Source organism: Zootoca vivipara, chromosome Z1 (assembly GCF_965207765.1).
Source record: "Zootoca vivipara chromosome Z1, rZooViv2.hap1.1, whole genome shotgun sequence".
Lineage (NCBI taxonomy): Eukaryota > Metazoa > Chordata > Lepidosauria > Squamata > Lacertidae > Zootoca > Zootoca vivipara.
Window position 1 is genome coordinate 72,657,890 of NC_142583.1, and position 17,246 is coordinate 72,675,135.

The 17,246-nt window shown below is 48.2% G+C and overlaps 1 protein-coding gene across 3 annotated transcripts in view; it reads left to right on the forward strand.

Moving 5' to 3' along the window:
• The first annotated feature begins 3,764 nt into the window (after nucleotides 1–3,764).
• The window catches only part of ADISSP (adipose secreted signaling protein), a 61,536-nt gene continuing 48,054 nt past the window's right edge, over nucleotides 3,765–17,246 (forward strand). The window contains exon 1 of one of the 3 annotated variants that reach the window (XM_088660706.1): nucleotides 3,765–3,896. The gene's annotated coding sequence lies outside the window, so the exon portion shown is untranslated. Of the gene's footprint in view, nucleotides 4,003–7,985; nucleotides 8,084–17,246 lie in introns of those variants that run through there. The other 2 variants (XM_088660707.1, XM_088660708.1) reach the window with 2 other exon arrangements.

Below are 17,246 nucleotides of genomic sequence, written 5' to 3' on the forward strand. Positions count from 1 at the left end.
ATTCCTAATGTTTAGTCAAAATCTCTTTTCTTGTTATTGGAATCCATTGGTCTGGATCCTTCCTTCTGGAGCAAGAGAAATCAAGCTTGCTCCATCTTCCATGGGACAGCTCTTCCGATATTGGAAGATGGCTCTCATATCTTTAGTCTTCTTTTCTCCAAGCTAAACTAGACAGCCCGGGGTGATGCAGGGCTCTCCGTGGGTGGGGCTTCAGACAGGATGATGCTGGAGCTGATGGGAATCGTAGTCCATAATTTCTGAAAGGCACCAGATTGGGGAAGGCTGCAATAACTCCTCTGGCTTTTGAGATGTCCCTGGCATCGCCCACACACCTTCCAGGCTTTTTTCTGTAGCCATAAGGGGGAGACATGGTCCCCTTTGTAACTGAACTGTAAAAGAAAACAAGCTGAGATTTCTAGGGAGGTGAATTTGGAGGTGGGGTGGGGGCGGAGACCATCACTGGCCAATCCTATCCCAAACCAGCAATAGCATCTGCCTGTATCCTTGTCTGCATTTTAATCTTTGCCCGCCTTCCACAGTTCTACTCTTTCCAGGCACTTGGTTGTGAAAGTTACCAAAAGCAGAGACACCTGGAGACTGAGTCACTCTCCCTTTGCCTCACAGCCTTCTCCTCCTTCATCTCTGGACTCCCAAGAGAGGTTCTTGGCATCTGCAAGGCTTCCGCCTTCGACTTTTTCAGAGCTTGTTGGGGACAAGGACATGAGTTCCAGGCTGCTCTCTCCAGGCGGCCTCAGTTAGGCACGCAGGAGGGGTTGAGAGAGCTCTGAGCTCCTTTGACTGCCCATGGAGGTGCAGGTCAATTCTGTGTCCAGGGCAGCTGTCTACCAGCTGCATCTGATACGTAGGCTGAGACCCTCCCTGCCTGCGGACTGTCTAGCCAGAGTGGTGCATGCTCTGGTTATCTCCCGCTTGGACTACTGCAATGCGCTCTACATGGGGCTACCTTTGAAGGTGACTTGGAAACTGCAATTAATCCAGAATGCGGCAGTTAGACCAGTGATTGGGAGTGGCTGCTGGGACCATATAACACCAGTCCTGAAAGACCTACATTGGCTCCCAGGACGTTTCCGAGCATAATTCAAAGTGTTAGTGCTGACCTTTAAAGCCCTAAACGGCCTCGGTCCTGTATACCTGAAGGAGCGTCTCCACCCCCATCATTATGCCTGGACACTGAGATCCAGCGCCGAGGGCCTTCTGGTGGTTCCCTCACTGTGAAAAGTGAGGTTACAGGAACCAGGCAGAGGGCCTTCTTGGTAGTGGTGCCTGCCCTGTGGAACGCCCTCCCATCAGATGTCGAGGAAATAAGCAACTATTTTACTTTTTAAAGACACCTAAAGGGAAGTTTTTAATGTTGAATGCTGTATTGTGTTTTTAATATTCTGCTGGGAGCCGCCCAGAGTAGCTGGGAAAACCCAGCCAGATGGGTGGGGTATAAATAATAAATAATAATAATTATTATAATTATTGGGAAGGGCAAACAAGAACACTGAGAAAAAATCCCAGGGGTGTGGCTAGTAATCGCAAAAAGTACAAGATGATCCAGCACTTGTACATTTGTGAAGTGGCCCTCTGCATAAACTTGCCCAGAATTAACCATTATTCAGCAACCTAAATTTGCCTGTTGTCTTTGTGACAGCATCTTAAACCTAGACAGCATCTTAAAAAGCAGAGACATCACCTTGCCGACAAAGGTCCGTACAGTTAAAGCTCTGGTTTTCCCAGAAGTGATGTAAGGAAGTGAGAGCTGAACCATAAAGAAGGCTGATCGCCGAAGAATTGATGCTTTTGAATTATGGTGCTGGAGGAGATTCTTGAGAGTCCCATGGCCTGCAAGAAGATCAAACCTATCCATTCTGAAGGAAATCAGCCCCGAGTGCTCACTGGAAGGACAGATCCTGAAGCTGAAGCTCCAATACTTTGGCCACCTCATGAGAAGAGAAGAATCCTTGGAAAAGACCCTGATGTTGGGAAAGATTGAGGGCACAAGGAGAAGGGGACGACAGAGGACGAGATGGTTGGACAGTGTTCTCGAAGCTACGAACATAAGTTTGACCGAACTGTGGGAGGCAGTGGAAGACAGGAGTGCCTGGCGTGCTCTGGTCCATGGGGTCACGAAGAGTCGGACACGACTAAATGACTAAACAACAACAAATTTGCCTGAATCCCATCTGGAAATTGCAAATCTGGAAGCACCCAGGAGCCAGGGGAAAACTTGATGGCTGTTCCACATATTCCATCTGAAGAAGGACGAAATGCAGATGCTAGGATCTGTGGGTTCAAGATCAGTCATCCCCCCCAACTTTTTGTGCTTATTATCACATTTCTATCCCATTTCTCTTTCCAGGAGCTCAAGTTGGCATACATAGTTCTCTCTGTCCTCATTTAATCCCCACAGCAACCCTGTGGGATAGGTTAGGCCGAGAAGCAGTGACTGGTTCAAGGTCACACTCAGTGAGCTTCATGGCCAAGTGGGGATTTGAGCCCTGGTCTCCCAGGTCCAAGTCTGATACTTTTAACCGCTATGCTACTCTCTTGACCACCTATCCAACCTGATGAAAAGTTTTTGAGAACTCAGCTTTACCAGCAGAGGTGATTTCCCCACTGGCTTTTAGAGAGAGCCTTGCTTGCTGCAGCTCAGTTAGTTAGAGTGTGATGCTTATAGTGCTAAGGTTGCAGGTTTGGGATAGCTGCTGGAATGATGGTTACAGGTAGGTAGCCGTGTTGGTCTGACGTAGTCAAAACAAAAATAAAAAAATCCTTCCAGTAGCACCTTAGAGACCAACTAAGTTTGCCATGGGTATGAGCTTTCGTGTGCATGCACACTTCTTCAGATACCACAAAAGCCCATACCTATGACAAACTTAGTTGGTCTCTAAGGTGCTACTGGAAGGATTTTTTTTTTTAATTTTGCTGGAATGATGTGTAGGAAGACGGTGGAGGGCGGAGCCCATGCATTTTGTGTTTATATCTTACATTTTTATGCTGTGAACCACTCTGAGATCTTTGGGAGAAGGGAAGTATGCAAATTTAATAAATGACGAAGATGGTAGCAATAATAACAACAAACAGTTTCTTTTTTCTGGAAAAAAAAGGTGGGGGAACTCACCACAAAGTTCGTGCAGCGGCTAACTCTGTGATTAATAAACTCAAGCAGAGAATGATCTGGATTAGAAATGGCCACTGCTGCTTTATTGATTACAGATATAGTAGGTGGATTTTTGGTCAGGCACTGGATGCATATCCTGTTCCAGCCCCCATCCCCGGGGGGGGGGGAATTAATTATTTAATTTAGAAAAGGTAAGGAACTCAGTTCCCCCATGTTCCTGCTCAAACAACCCCCGCCCCCGATAATAAACATAAAACAGCAGCAGCAGCAGTACCTGACTTATTCCTGCAGCAGAAGGTGCAGTAACGGAGCGGGGATGGTCCCGGCCGGCAGATCAATGGGGAAAAGAGCCTGGGGTTGTTGTACTGCACATATTGTCCTTTTCGCATCGCGCGCGCTCCATTCCCACGTGCAGCCGCACCCGCGAGCGGCCCCCCGCGCATTGCAACATTTCCCGCCTTTGCCATTGGCCGAGTCTTTCCCGCCTCGGCCACGCCCCGCTTTCTAAAGGCAGTTCCGCCCCGCCCCCGCGCTCCACCCCCGCCGTTCCGCCGGGCCCCGCCTCCGCCTCCCAGTTCTCCCACCCGCCATTGGCCGAAGGGCCTCTCGGCTGCGGCCAATCAGGAGGAGCCTCGCCCTCTTTGTTGCCCGGGCCAATGAGCGGCGGCGAGGGCGGGGCGTCTCCGAGCTCTGGGTCTGCGGGTGGGAGAGAGGCTCGAGCAGGAAGGACCTGGCCGGCCACGCCGCTGACCTCTCCGCTGCGCCAGCCGTGAGTGCACCAAACCCCTTCCTCCTCCTCCTTGCTCGCCCTCGGTCGCATTCACACGTTCAGCTGCCTGTGATCGCAAGCGTCCACGTGTCTGCGCTACTAAGGGGTAACGGTAGCAATAAGGGAGAACAATAGCGTGCTTTGCGTCGGGGGAAAGGGTCTCTGCCCCGCAAACTCTGAAAGTTTGATTTGTGGTTGTTGTTTTTTGGGGGCGGGGTGAGTGTCAAGGCTCAGGCGCGACCCGACAGAAGCCACGTGCTTCAGAGGACCCTGGTCTCATTTTGTGTATACAAGGTTTTGTGTGAGTGTTTTTATTATAAAGGGAGGGAGTTAACTAGGTTAGATCCTTCTAGCGTCTGCCGTTGTGATTCCTCCTTTCTCTAGCTCTCTGCCCCGTGCTTCTTAATGCAGCTTTAAGCCTCTATATTTATGTTATTGTTATTATTACCAGTTTTTTTCTCTGATATACTTTTGTCCATTTTCTGTATTTATTTTCCCCGATTTGAACTATAAAATGGTGATTTTATTAGAGTACCCCTAAACCTTTTTTTTAAAGAGAGAAAAAAAGCACTGACTATTAGTATTTTTAATTTGTTTATTACCAGCTCTTTGCCCTAAGGTTCCGGGGCGGGTTGCAGCACACCACTCTCTTCCTCTCATCTGCTGTTAGGCTTGCTTTCTTTTTAAGCTAGAAAGCCATGCTGCTCTCTTGCACTGGTAGTTTCCCCCTGACAGAAACTCCCCAAAGCCTTCCTTCCTTTGTGAAATGGATGTTTTGCTTTCTCCACGCAGATACATTCAAGGTGCCTTGCCCCGTGACATTATTGTGGGGAGATTGTGAGCTTTCACAAGCAGGTCCTGCACTAAAGTGAGCAGCAGTCTTCTGGGTACCACAGCACCCTTTTTTGTGATTGCACTAGTGGTAGCTGACCTAAGGTGTGCACCTGCCCTCCTGATCCAGCCTGCCTCCTGCCCCCTTGACCTTTCCCTCCCACCTGCAGTTTGCCACATGGCCAATAAATGGGGGCACACAGAGGGTGGGATGGGATGGGGTCTCTTGTGCCCGCTCTCTGCTTCCAGCATGCCTGTTTCCCCTCCTCTCCCCGTCTTCCTCATAGCAGTGCCATGGTACCAGGTGCCATCCACTTTCTTCCAGGTCCTCTTGCCAGGCTCCTTGAGAAGGTGTTTTGCCCCAGATCCGTAGAACCAAGTGCGAGGGGCAGAGTGGTTGCTTCTCGATCAGGGGTGCAGATCTGGATCTACTAGCAGATCTCGGGGTGATTTTGCAGCGGGATTTCTGGCGCCCTGGTTGTTTAAGTACATCAGCAAAATGCCACCCCTCCTGCCCCAAATTGTGCTTCTGAGATGAAGGAATATCGGAGTTGCTTTTTGTGTGGAAAATCCGCGGACACCCATCAGGTTTTGATGCTCACAGGAAGCTCTTTGACTAAAACTTGTTTTTAATTCTAAGTGTGGTTCTCTTGCGTCAGGCTATGCTTAGTGGATCTTGGGACTTTAGAAGGGGGACCTCAGTGTGAGCTAGAGCTAGGCAGTGACCTTAGAAAGGGGGTTCTTGGGAGGGAGGTTGCACAAGATGGAGGGGAGCACCTGTATGTGCTTCTTCTTCTCTTTTGCCCTAACCGCCCATGCTTTAAACATGCCCTTTTTCTTCTTCTGCTGCTGCATCTCTTAACAGCTTTCTGGGAGCTGTTCCATACTTCCTGCCTTGTGCTGCCCTTCCTCTTTCCTGATATATTATCAGTTTTTTGCCGCCTCCTGCTCCAAGTGCAGTGGGCGCTGAGTGGCCCTCTCTTGTCCATGAACCTGCTGCCCTTTGCCCCTTTTCCCGCGACACTGAATTTGGTGCAATACAGCCTTTGATGCCACGGTGCCATTCTGCCCAAACCCATTTGCCTCGGCTCCTACCTCTGAGCAAAATTCCGGCTGATGTTCTGCTTCCCGTTCCTCCTTGATCTCTCACCTGCTTCTTGCTCCGGACTCCTGTCTTTGCCTTTGGGGAAATATTTGTAGGGGGATCCGGTTGGCACAGAGAGCGTAGGAAAAGGCAGGTACGCAGGAAGGCGTAGTTTAGACTGGAAGTGCTAGTGAGGTTAGAGAGAATATGCTCCAGTTCTGTCTGCCCCAAATGCATTTTATAGGCTGTGATATTCCTGTTGCATTTCGGCTGATTTGGGTGGGAGAATCAGTCAATTAACTCCTTTTTAACAAGCAGTTCCTTTGTTTTGTTTTGGTACTGCAGCTTGGCATGCAGAGAAGAATGATTTCACAAAACAGGAACACAGGTTTTAATCGGCAAACAAAGTGAAATAAAGCATCAGTTGATTACTTGGCATGATCAAATCTTATTGTAGTTGAGACTTAAGGCCACACATCTTGTATTTATAATACGTTACTCTGGTCCTTTTGTTAACTGTGGCTATAGGAACTGAGAGAACGAAAAATATTAAAGACGTTCTTTTCTTTATTGGCCTGGTTCACACATAATTGTAAGCCATGGTTTGTTTAACTGCTAACATTTTATTTAAAAAAGGACCATTACTTCTTTCTCCAATGTAATTACTAGTTGTCCATCTGCTTTTCCTTCATGCCTTTGTAGCTTGGTGAGTGTTTGGGACGGGATTGCTGAACAAACCATGGTTAAGGAAGGATGTTGGACTGGCACATAACTCAAAGCAGCTGTTTAAAGTAAAGATTTGTCAGCCAAAAACAAACCATAGCTTCAAATGGTGGTTTGTGGGCAGTAAACATACCATAGTTAAGTTGCCAGGTAAAATTCACACATAATCCTAAGACACGCCAAAGTATTGGAGCCTCAGCTTCAGGATCTGTCCTTCCAGTGAGCACTCGGGGCTGATTTCCTTCAGAATGGGTAGGTTTGATCTTGCAGTCCATGGGACTCTCAAGAGCAGGCACCCCCAAACTGCGGCCCTCCAGATGTTTTGGCCTACAACTCCCATGATCCCTAGCTAACAGGACCAGTGGTTGGAGAAGATGGGAATTGTAGTCCAAAACATCTGGAGGGCCGAAGTTTGGGGGTGCCTGCTCAAGAGTCTCCTCCACACCATAATTGGGGTACAATTACCCAAATAACACTGATAGATAATTTCATTTACCCAGAACAATGCCTAGACAAAGAATGGATTTCTCCTCCCTAGACACCAAATGTGTTTTGACCCCCTCCAAGGGAGCAAGATACCAAAACCCACACATGCACCCTCGACTACCTCGATCAGTGGAAATGGCACAGCTGCAAGTGCTACGTAATGCCCGCTCTGTATTTGTAAGCACTCGGTCGTTTAGTCTAGCAGCGCATAAACTTTGGAACTCCCCGCCAATTGAGATCAAGATGGCGACTTCACTGTACTCTTTTTGGTACCTGTTAAAAAACATTCTTATTTAGACAAGCCTGTCCAGACGCTTAGAAAGTTGAGGTAATTTTCATCTGTTTTAGTATTGTTAACTTTTGTATGTTTTAAAGTAGGGTTGCCAGTTTGTCTTAATTTCAATGTTTTATACAGTGGAATCTCGGTTTTCAAATGTAATCCATTCTGGAAGTCTGTTCAACTTTGAAAACCGAGGATCAAAGGGCTGTCCGCAAGTTCCATGGGGGAAATTGAGAAACATGCCTCGGAAGCCGTTCAACTTCTGAGGCACGTTCGAAAATAGAAGCATTCACTTCTGGGTTTTTGGTGTTCAGCTTCTGAAACGTTCGGCATCGGAGACATTTGAAAACCGAGGTTCGACTGTATTCTGTAAACCAGAGGGTGGTGTTTTTTTGTTTACAATCAAGTGGTATATGAATTTTATTAAATTAAATAAATAAACATGCAATCTTTCACCAAAGGTGAGCCAGTTGCGTGATCTCTTTAGATGATCAGGTGACCAGAATGAATACAATGCAGAGCATTGTTTTTTGCTTTTTTTGTTGCTTTTTTGGGTTTTGTGGGTTTTTCTTTAGAGCAGTGTATAGTTAATTGCAGGGGTTTGGACTAGATGATCCTTGGTTTCCCTCCCAACTCTACAATTCTGCGATCCTCTATATTTTCTGCCCCTCCAACTCCAGCTGCTCTACCAACACTTCCTGAACCTGCCTTATTCTGTGTTTACCACCTGTGCCCAGTTATCTTCTCCAGACCCGAGCAATGCGGGGCAGTTCGTCTGTGAGGGTAGGAGTCATCCTTTCCTCTGTGTGAAAAATAATCTTCTCTATGTTGCAGACTCACCTTTGTAACTATATCCACAAGGTCATGTATACCAGGCTTGGCTGCAGTCCAGATCTGGTTAACGCTGTCTCTTTATGTCACTGAACATATTTTTCCTTCCCTGATTGTGTTACAAAACTTCTGTTAGATTTGGCCCGGAGACAGGCGATTGGTTTGAAGGGAGCTGAAAGCGGTTCGAAAGAGAGGAAGCTTTTCCCCACTTACAGTCATAGAATGGGAGAGTTGGGGTCCCAAGGGCCATCCATTCCAACCCCCTGCAATGCAGGAATCTCAGCTGAAGCATCTGGGACAGATGGCCACCCAACCTCTGCTTAAAAACCTCCAAGAAAGGAGAGACCTCCACCTCCATCTTTCACGTGGCAGCCCTTTAGATCAGGCACCCCCAAACTCGGCCCTCCAGATGTTTTGGGACTACAAGTCCCATCATCCCTAGCTAGCAGGACCCAGTAGTCAGGGATGATGGGAATTGTAGTCCCAAAACATCTGGAGAGCCGAGTTTGGCGATGCCTGGTTTAGATATTTGAAGACGGCTCTCATATCTCTTCATAACTTCTCTTCTCCAGCTCCCTCGACCGTTCCTCATCAGGCCTGGTTTCTGATATAATTGGTAGAAATCTACAGCATGGGGTATTCACGTGGGAAAACAGTCAAGATCCACGGATCCCCAAGGGGTGGAGATTTCAGATACCATCTTGGCACCCAGGCATCTTCACTTGGGTGCAAAATATGCCTGGTGTGTGTTTGTGTGTATACATATATATGACACACTGTTGTGTGCATATTTTTGGAAATAAAGTTGGGGCCATTTAGACATGGTGGTCTCTCCCCTGCCCCCCCCCCCCTCTGCTGGAATATCATAGTTCTGGCATCGCTTGGCGTGATCTCTTGAGCACATAGAGCGGCCTTCTTTCCCTCTACTCTAAGAGCCTGGCAAACAGCGAAGGTCAGTTCCCCTTCTCTCTTGCAGAAGGATACATCAGTTGTGTGCTGGGTAGAGGGACTTTAGTTTTAAAATGGAAGGACTATCTGATGGTAAGGGCCGTTGGTCAGTGGAAGCAGCTCCCTCATAAGGTTGTGGAGGTTTTTAAGCAGAGGTTGGGTGGCCACCTGTCTGGGATCCCTTATCTATGACATTGCAGAGGGTTGGGCTGGATGACCCCTGGGGTTTCCCTTCCAACCCCACCTTTCTATAAGCTTTCCTCTGAGCTCTTTTGCCTGACTCCAGGTGTGTGGGAATGGCTCATGTTAACCAGCACAGCCATCTTGGGTAGGGACAGAGGATGCGGGGGGGGGGGGAAGGGCTGCATGAACCCTAAGGGGCAGTGGTGGTGTAGTGGTTAGAGTGTCTGGGAGAGCTGGGTTCGAATCCCTACTCAGCCATGAAACTCACTGGGTGACCTTGGGCCAAGTCACTGCCTCTCAGCCTTTAGGATTAAATGCGGGAGGGGAGACCCCTGTCCCCCACCTTGAGCTCCTTGGAGGAGAAGTTGGGATAGAAATGGAATAAAATAAATAAATACATTCCAGGTGCCCAGCTTTCTTTTTTAAGGGCAGGTCTCTAGCGTTTCTGATACCTAAAACGTCCAGACACTTGGTTGGTTGGTTGGTTGGTTGGCACCTGTCTGTCTTGAGAGACAATGGAGTTTGCCTCCGGGGGGTGAAGTCAAAACGTGCAGCATGGAAGTGACCTTTCCATGGTTTTTACAGGTATACTGTACCTCAGCAGGGAGGCTTTGTGTTGTTGTGGCTAAGAACCATTGATGGATTCCCTTGTTCAGGAAACTAGCTTCTTCTGCCTCGCCTTCCTTTAAATTCACCAAAGCGGCTGGTTTTTGCCCCTTCGCGTCCTGGTGGGTCCCAGCAGCCGTCCGCCATGGGCTTCTGCCAACACAGAAAAGGAAAGGGTGCATCCTATGCAGGTGAGGGTGTGCCAGGGTGGGCGAGGTGCCAGGCTCTGCAGCCGGTGAGCCGGCTGCCAGCCGGTTGCTGCTGCCTTTGTCCTCTTCTCCTCCTGAATCTTCGCCGGAGATCTGGCTGGGATGCCCAAGAGTTGAGCCAAACGTTGGCTTTGATTTATTCTAAAGGGAAACAAACCCCGTTTGCCCTCCACCACCCCTCCCTGCCAAGCTCTCTCTGTTCGCACAATGAAGCTGCCTCTGGAATTTTTGCTCTCCACCGGGGAACAACCAAGAATGTGCTGGCTGCAAAAGAGGCAAAAACATATTTGCAAGTGCTCTGCGCACCGGCGGCGCTTTCTGGGTGTAAAATTTCTGTTTAGCTCGCACGAGAAATGTGTTCTGGGAGTCACAGAAGAGTAGAGTTGGAAGGGACACCAAGAGTCATCTAGCCCAACCCCCTGCAAAATTTAGTCACGTAGAAAGTGGACATGATAGTGTTGTGGACATGATAGGGATTGTATACAGGGAACCAGGCAGAGGGCCTTCTCGGTGGTGGCCCCCGCCCTATGGAATGCCCTCCCAGCAGATGTCAAGGAAATAAACAACTATCCTACTTTTAAAAGACAACTGAAGGCAGCCCTGTTTAGGGAAGTTTTTAATGTTTAATGCTGTATTGTGTTTTTAACATTTGGTTGGGAGCTGCCCAGAGTGGCTGGGGAGGCCCGGCCAGATGAGCGGGGTATAAATAATATATTATTATTATTATTATTGTTATTGTTATTGTTATTATTTGTTGCTTGGTGCAGAGGAAGTCTGCCTCTGAATCGAGCCAGGGAGTCTAAATCCATCAGGCCTGCTGGGATCAGCTGGGATTCCTGCATTGCAGGGGTTGGACTAGATGACCCTCGGGATACCTTCCAGCACTCCAGTTCTATAACCAGTGTCTCACCCTTTGGTTTCATACAATCAGAATTGTTGGAAGGGACCACGAGGGTCATCTAGTCCATCCCCCTCGGGACTCCTTTGCCCGATGTGGTGCTCGAACCCACAACCCTGAGATTAAGGATCTTAGGCTCTACCGACTGAGCCATCAAGGTTGGATGGTTAAAAGCTAAAATTCCTTCTCTTTGTCCTTCTTCCCAGCCTGCGAGGGGAGGACATTAAACTAGATCATTGTTATAGAAAACCTCCCCCCCCCCCGCCCGGTGACCTTGTTGAAGAGTGGAAGGAGATTAACCTTCTTTCTCTTTCTGTGCCAAATAAATGGAGCAGGTCCTGCTTGGCGCTCGCCTTGCCTCTATCTAGGCTGCGTTCCTTTATTCTGCCAAAGGCATCCGAGGGTGTGGACTTTCGGTGAGAAGTTTTGGTTCCCGGAGCCCTTGCCTCCCGTTTGTGCAAGGAAAAGCATTCCCCGTGTGGCCTTATTGCGAGAGTGCAAAGTTGCCTCTTGCATCCTGATGGATGGAAGTGAGACGATGTTGTTGCCATGGCAACGGAAGCGACGACGTGCCTGGAAACCTCCTTCAAACTTTGAAGGTTTGATGAGGGCGGCAGCTGCGCCTTTTCTCAATTCAAAACTTTTGCAAGCTCCTTGAGGCAGGGACCAGTCTCTTCGGGAATGGCGTTCCGTGTTTGCATCGATGGTGGTGCAGCACGGCTTAATAAAAAACAGTCCGTACATGCCGTGATCTGGTGGGGTCCCAGGAAAATGCAATTCTGGGCTGCATCAATAGGAGTATAGCATCTAGATCTAGGGAAGTAATAGTACCACTGTATTCTGCTCTGGTCAGACCTCACCTGGAGTACTGTGTCCAGTTCTGGGTACCACAGTTCAAGAAGGATACTGACAAACTGGAACGTGTCCAGAGGAGGGCAACCAAAATGGTCAAAGGCCTGGAAACGATGCCTTATGAGAAACGGCTTAGGGAGCTGGGTATGTTTAGCCTGGAGAAGAGAAGGTTAAGGCTTGATATGATAGCCATGTTCAAATATATAAAAGGATGTGATATAGAGGAGGGAGAAAGGTTGTTTTCTGCTGCTCCAGAGAAGCGGACACGGAGCAATGGATTCAAACTACAAGAAAGAAGATTCCACCTAAACATTAGGAAGAACTTCCTGACAGTAAGAGCTGTTCGGCAGTGGAATTTGCTACCAAGAAGTGTGGTGGAGTCTCCTTCTTTGGAGGTCTTTAAGCAGAGGCTTGACAGGCATATGTCAAGAATGCTTTGATGGTGTTTCCTGCTTGGCAGGGGGTTGGACTGGATGGCCCTTGTGGTCTCTTCCAACTCTATGATTCTATGATTCTATGAAAAGCTTCCCTCTGCAGAGTCAGGTGTTAACATATATCTGACTTCCTAAACTGGATGTCCTGCTATAAAATAGGTATAATGGAGAGACAGCTCCAAGGATGTGCAGCCAAGTGGGGCAGAACTTTACCCTCCCCGCCCCCTCAGTTATTTAAGCTTTCCCACAGGAAATTTTCCATTTCATAAGGTAAACAACAAAAGGGTGCAATTGCAAATAAAGATTAATCAAGATATATGAGGCGAGTTTCAAAGTTTTTCCGTTGGCTTACTGAATGCAAGTAAGTAAACATGCTAGCTTAGATCACTCTCGAGAACAGGGGGGTGGAATTTGTGGCCCTGCCGATATTACTGGACTCCAGCTCCCATCATCCACAGGACCTATGGTCAGTGATCGGGGTGGCAGGAATCGGAGTCCAACAACGCCTGGAGGCAGTGTTGGAAATTTGCCAGGTGGATTTTGCACTTGGCTATCGGCCGCTTGCGACCAAGTGAAGATGCCCAGGTGTCAGGATGGCACCTGACGTCTCCACCACCTGGAGTTGCATGCCTGGGGATCCTTGGATCTTGACTGTTTTAATACACAGATTCCCCCATCCTGTAGAATCCTATCAGTTATCGTTTATCTGCACAATCAGAAAGATTTTCAGGAACCACAAATTCATTCTCCAGCCTGAGCAGGAGCAGTGAACGACATTATAGTGAATGGTTGCTGCTTGCCGTTGCTTACCCCCTTTCCATTGTCCTGCTCACAGTTGTGAAGAATATTCCTGCGTTATGAATGGTCCGTATCAACGTTAAGAAAAAGAGGTCGGAATAGGCCAATATGGTGGAACCTCAGTTTTTGAACGGAATCTGTTCCGGAAGACCGTTCGACTTCCGAAACGTTTGGAAACCGAAGCAATTACTTCCAGGTTTTGGGTGTTCGACTTCCGAAACGTTCGACTTCCGAGACGTTGGGGAAACCGAGGTTCCACTGTATATATGTGGACTGTCCCTGTTCCAAGTGACTTTTCTTCTTTAAGTTCTCAAAGCTCTTAACCTGGCTCAAGGCTGCCCTCTGATCTAGCCAGCTGTTTAACTGAGGATCAATCACAGTCAGTACATCATTTGAAAAATAAGACATTGGAGCTGTCTGGCCCCAAAATGGCAACTAGACATTCTGTTTTGGCGACTGTAACCTTGGTTTAAGGAGCAATTTGTCGCCCAGCTAATAATAATAATAATAATAATAATAATAATAATAAATTATTTATACCCCGCCCATCTGGCTGGGTTTCCCCAGCCACTCTGGGCGGCTTCCAACAGAAATATTAGAATACACTAATTTCTTAAACATTAAAAGCTTCCCTAAACAGGGCTGCCTTCAGATGCCCTCTAAAAGTCTGGTAGTTGTTTTTCTCTTTGACATCTGGTGGGAGGGCGTTCCACAGGGCGGGTGCCACTGCCGAGAAGGCCCTCTGCCTGGTTCCCTGTAACTTGGCTTCGCGCAGCGAGGGAACCGCCAGAAGGCCCTCGGCGCTGGACCTCAGTGTCCCGGCTGAACGATGGGGATGGAGACGCTCCTTCAGGTATATATCTGAGTTTCTAACACTGCTCTCTCCCTGCTCTGTTGAACCGCATGGCTTCAAAATTCCCATACACTTTGCACGGTGTCATGCGCAGCGTCAAGGCAAGCATGCAACCTGCACTTTTTGCCGCCTTTTGGAAGACGTTTGTCCTTTGACGTCTCTTGTCGCCTCCTAGCTCAGCTGCTGCCAGGCCCTGCCAGCCCTGGTTTCCCAGCCTACCTGAGAAATAGAGGATTTGGGGGGGGGCAGGTGGGGGCTGCCTTTTGTGCTTGCATTTCCAAAGTACAGTAATGCACAACATTCCCTGCACCCCAACACGGCGGTGACGAGATTATCGTGCTTGGCTTTGTGCCAGCTGCATGAGACAGGGCAGGATTTGGTCTGCCTCTGACTGTTGGAAGGCAGCGATTAAATTCTCCCACACTGTCTCTTGCAAGACAAATTAGCACCCTAAATAAACTCTGCTGTGTGTGTGCAGAGCAGGCTTTCATGGTTCTGCTGCCGATGACGGCATTCTAGCATCTTGATCCTGTTAGGGGCTGCTCTGAATGCGAGGCAGCGAGCAAAATGGATTTTTCGAAATCTCCTTTTGAAAAGGATAACTTTTCGATTTGGAAAGAAGCTGGGAACTTGTATCCTCTAAATCTGTAAGCTCTTTTCAAAGACAGAAGGCATGGAATCTTTAATACTTTCTTTTTGTCGGTTACAGGAATTAGTGCAAAGGGGAATGAATTATTGGGTTTTAAATTCTATTTCCACCCTTCACCCCAAAGACATGGAGCTCCTTGCCAGAAGTTTCATTGGGCTTATTTGGTTGGCGCGAAGTTTTGGGGTACGGCTGATGCTGCTCCTTGCACTTACCATTTCTCCGTTTATCTTTTAAAGTTTGTGCCAGGGTAATATTTTTCCACGTTGCTAAAACTCACGGACCTCCAATGAAGCTCAGTGCTGGAAGATTTCAGGGCAGACAAGACAGTTAAACTATGGAACTCCCTGCCACAGGAGGCAGTGCTAGCCAAGATCCTAGGTGGTTTTGAAAGAGGATTGGGCAAATTCATGGTGAATTAGGCCTCTGAATGCCCTCTGCTGGGAATTGTTAGTGGGGAGAACACAGTAATCTTGAATTTAGGTCCTGCTCTTGAGCTTCCCACAGGGATGTGATTGGCCACTGAGAGAACAGGATGCTAGACTATGCCCCCAGTGACTCCTCTAGGGCTCTCCTCTAGGTCATCATAAAATGTTATGAGGCCAGTTTCCAATGCAAATTATTCTAATTCTGCAGAGGGAAATTTTCTGGCAAACACTCCCAATGCAAAACTCCCGGAAAGCTTGCTCAGAAGCTTGTAAGAAAGATGCAGCTGCTCTCAGAAAAAGTATAGAGCTGGATTTTTATTTTTAGTATAACAGAGCAGTTTAGTTACTGTTTGGAAAGTAATTCCTTTCTGCTATATTTAATGCTAACAGCACACGCACAGGGTGGAAGCTGGCCAATTTGGTTTTTCTAGGGAGATCAACACCCATTTGTCTAGTTGTCCTGAAAGTACATAGAAAACTGGACAGGTGGGGTGGGGGCGCACTTTTAACCTTCTTAAATTGTGGTGCCCAGAAGTGGACACAGGACTCCAGGTGGGCTCTAACCAATTCAGAATAGAGAAGGACCATAACAAAACCCTGTGTTCAGTCATGATATTTGGTTACCATAAGAACGAAAGAGGAGACTGCAGGATCAGGCCAATGGCCCCTCCAGTCCAGCATCCTGTTCTCACAGTGGCCAACCAGATGCCCCAATGAAAAACCCGCAAGCAGGATTTGAACACAAGAGCCTTCTCCCCCCGTGCCTCCGACTGTGGAGGCAGAGCCGAGCCATCCTGGCTAGTATCCATCCATTAGCCCTCTCCTCCTCCATGAATTTGTCTAATCCTCTTTTAAAGCCATCCTGTGGGAGGGAGTTCCACAGTTTAACCAGTCACTGCATGAAAGAAGAGCTTCTTTTTCTGTGTCCTGAATCTTCATTGGACACCCACAAGTCCCAGTGTTGTGAGAGAGGGAGAAAAACATTTCTCTGTCCACTTTCTGCATGCCCCGGAAGGACCAGGTGCCTGGGAGTCATTTTGGACTCACATCTGTCCATGGAGGTGCAGGTCAATTCTGTGTCCAGGGCAGCTTTCTACCAGCTCCATCTGGTACGCAGGCTGAGACCCTCCCTGCCTGCAGACTGTCTCGCCAGAGTGGTGCATGCTGTGGTTATCTCCTGCTTGGACTACTGCAATGCATTCTACGTGGGGCTCCCTTTGAAGATGACCTGTAAACTACAACTAATCCAGAATGTGGCAGCTAGACTGGTGACTGGGAGCAGCCGCCAGGACGATGTAACACTGGTCCTGAGAGATCTGCATTGGCTCCCAGTACGTTTCCGAGCACAATTCAAGCCTTGGTGCTGACCTTTAAAGCCCTAAATGGTCTCAGCCCAGTATACCTGAAGGAGCATCTCCACTTCCATCTCTCTGCCCGGACACCGAGGTCCTCCTCCGAGGGCCTTCTGGCAGTTCCCTTCCTGTGAGAAGCAAAGTTACAGGGAACCAGGCAGAGGGCCTTCTCGGTGGTGGTGCCCTCCCTGTGGAATGCCCTCCCACCAGATGTCAAGTAAATAAACAACTATCAGACTTTTGTTGTTTAGTCGTATAGTCGTGTCCGACTCTTCGTGACCCCATGGACCATGGCATGCTAGGCATTCCTGTCTTCCGCTGTCTTCCACTTCCAGACTTTCAGAGGACATCTGAAGGCAGCCCTGTTTAGGGAAGCTTTTAATACCGGTATTTGATGAATCATTGTATTTTAATATTCTGCTGGAAGCCGCCCAGTGGCTGGGGAAACTCAGCCAGATGGGTGGGGTATAAATAATAAATTATTATTATTATTATGCCACATGTAATTTTATAAGCGGCTGTCGTGTCGCCTCCTATGGCCTCTTCTCTAAGCTCAAAAGTCCCAAACACTGAGACGTTTCTTCGCAGGGGAGCTGCTCCATCACTCACGCAGTTCTTGAGATTTTACACACACCCCGTAGACCAGGCATGTCCAACAGGTAGATCTACCGGCAGATCACTGGACGTTTGCGGTAGATCACTGGTAGATCATTGGCTCCCCCCAAAGCTGAACAACTGTGGCTCCCCTAAAAAAAGCTCAACCTTTTACCTCCATCCTGAAAAAACTCAACAACTTTGACCTGAACCCCAAAAAAGGGGGTAGATCGCTGCCAGTTTTTAACTCTGTGAGTAGATCACAGTCTCTTGGGAGTTGGCCACCCCTGCGGCGTAGACCAATTCTGTTATCT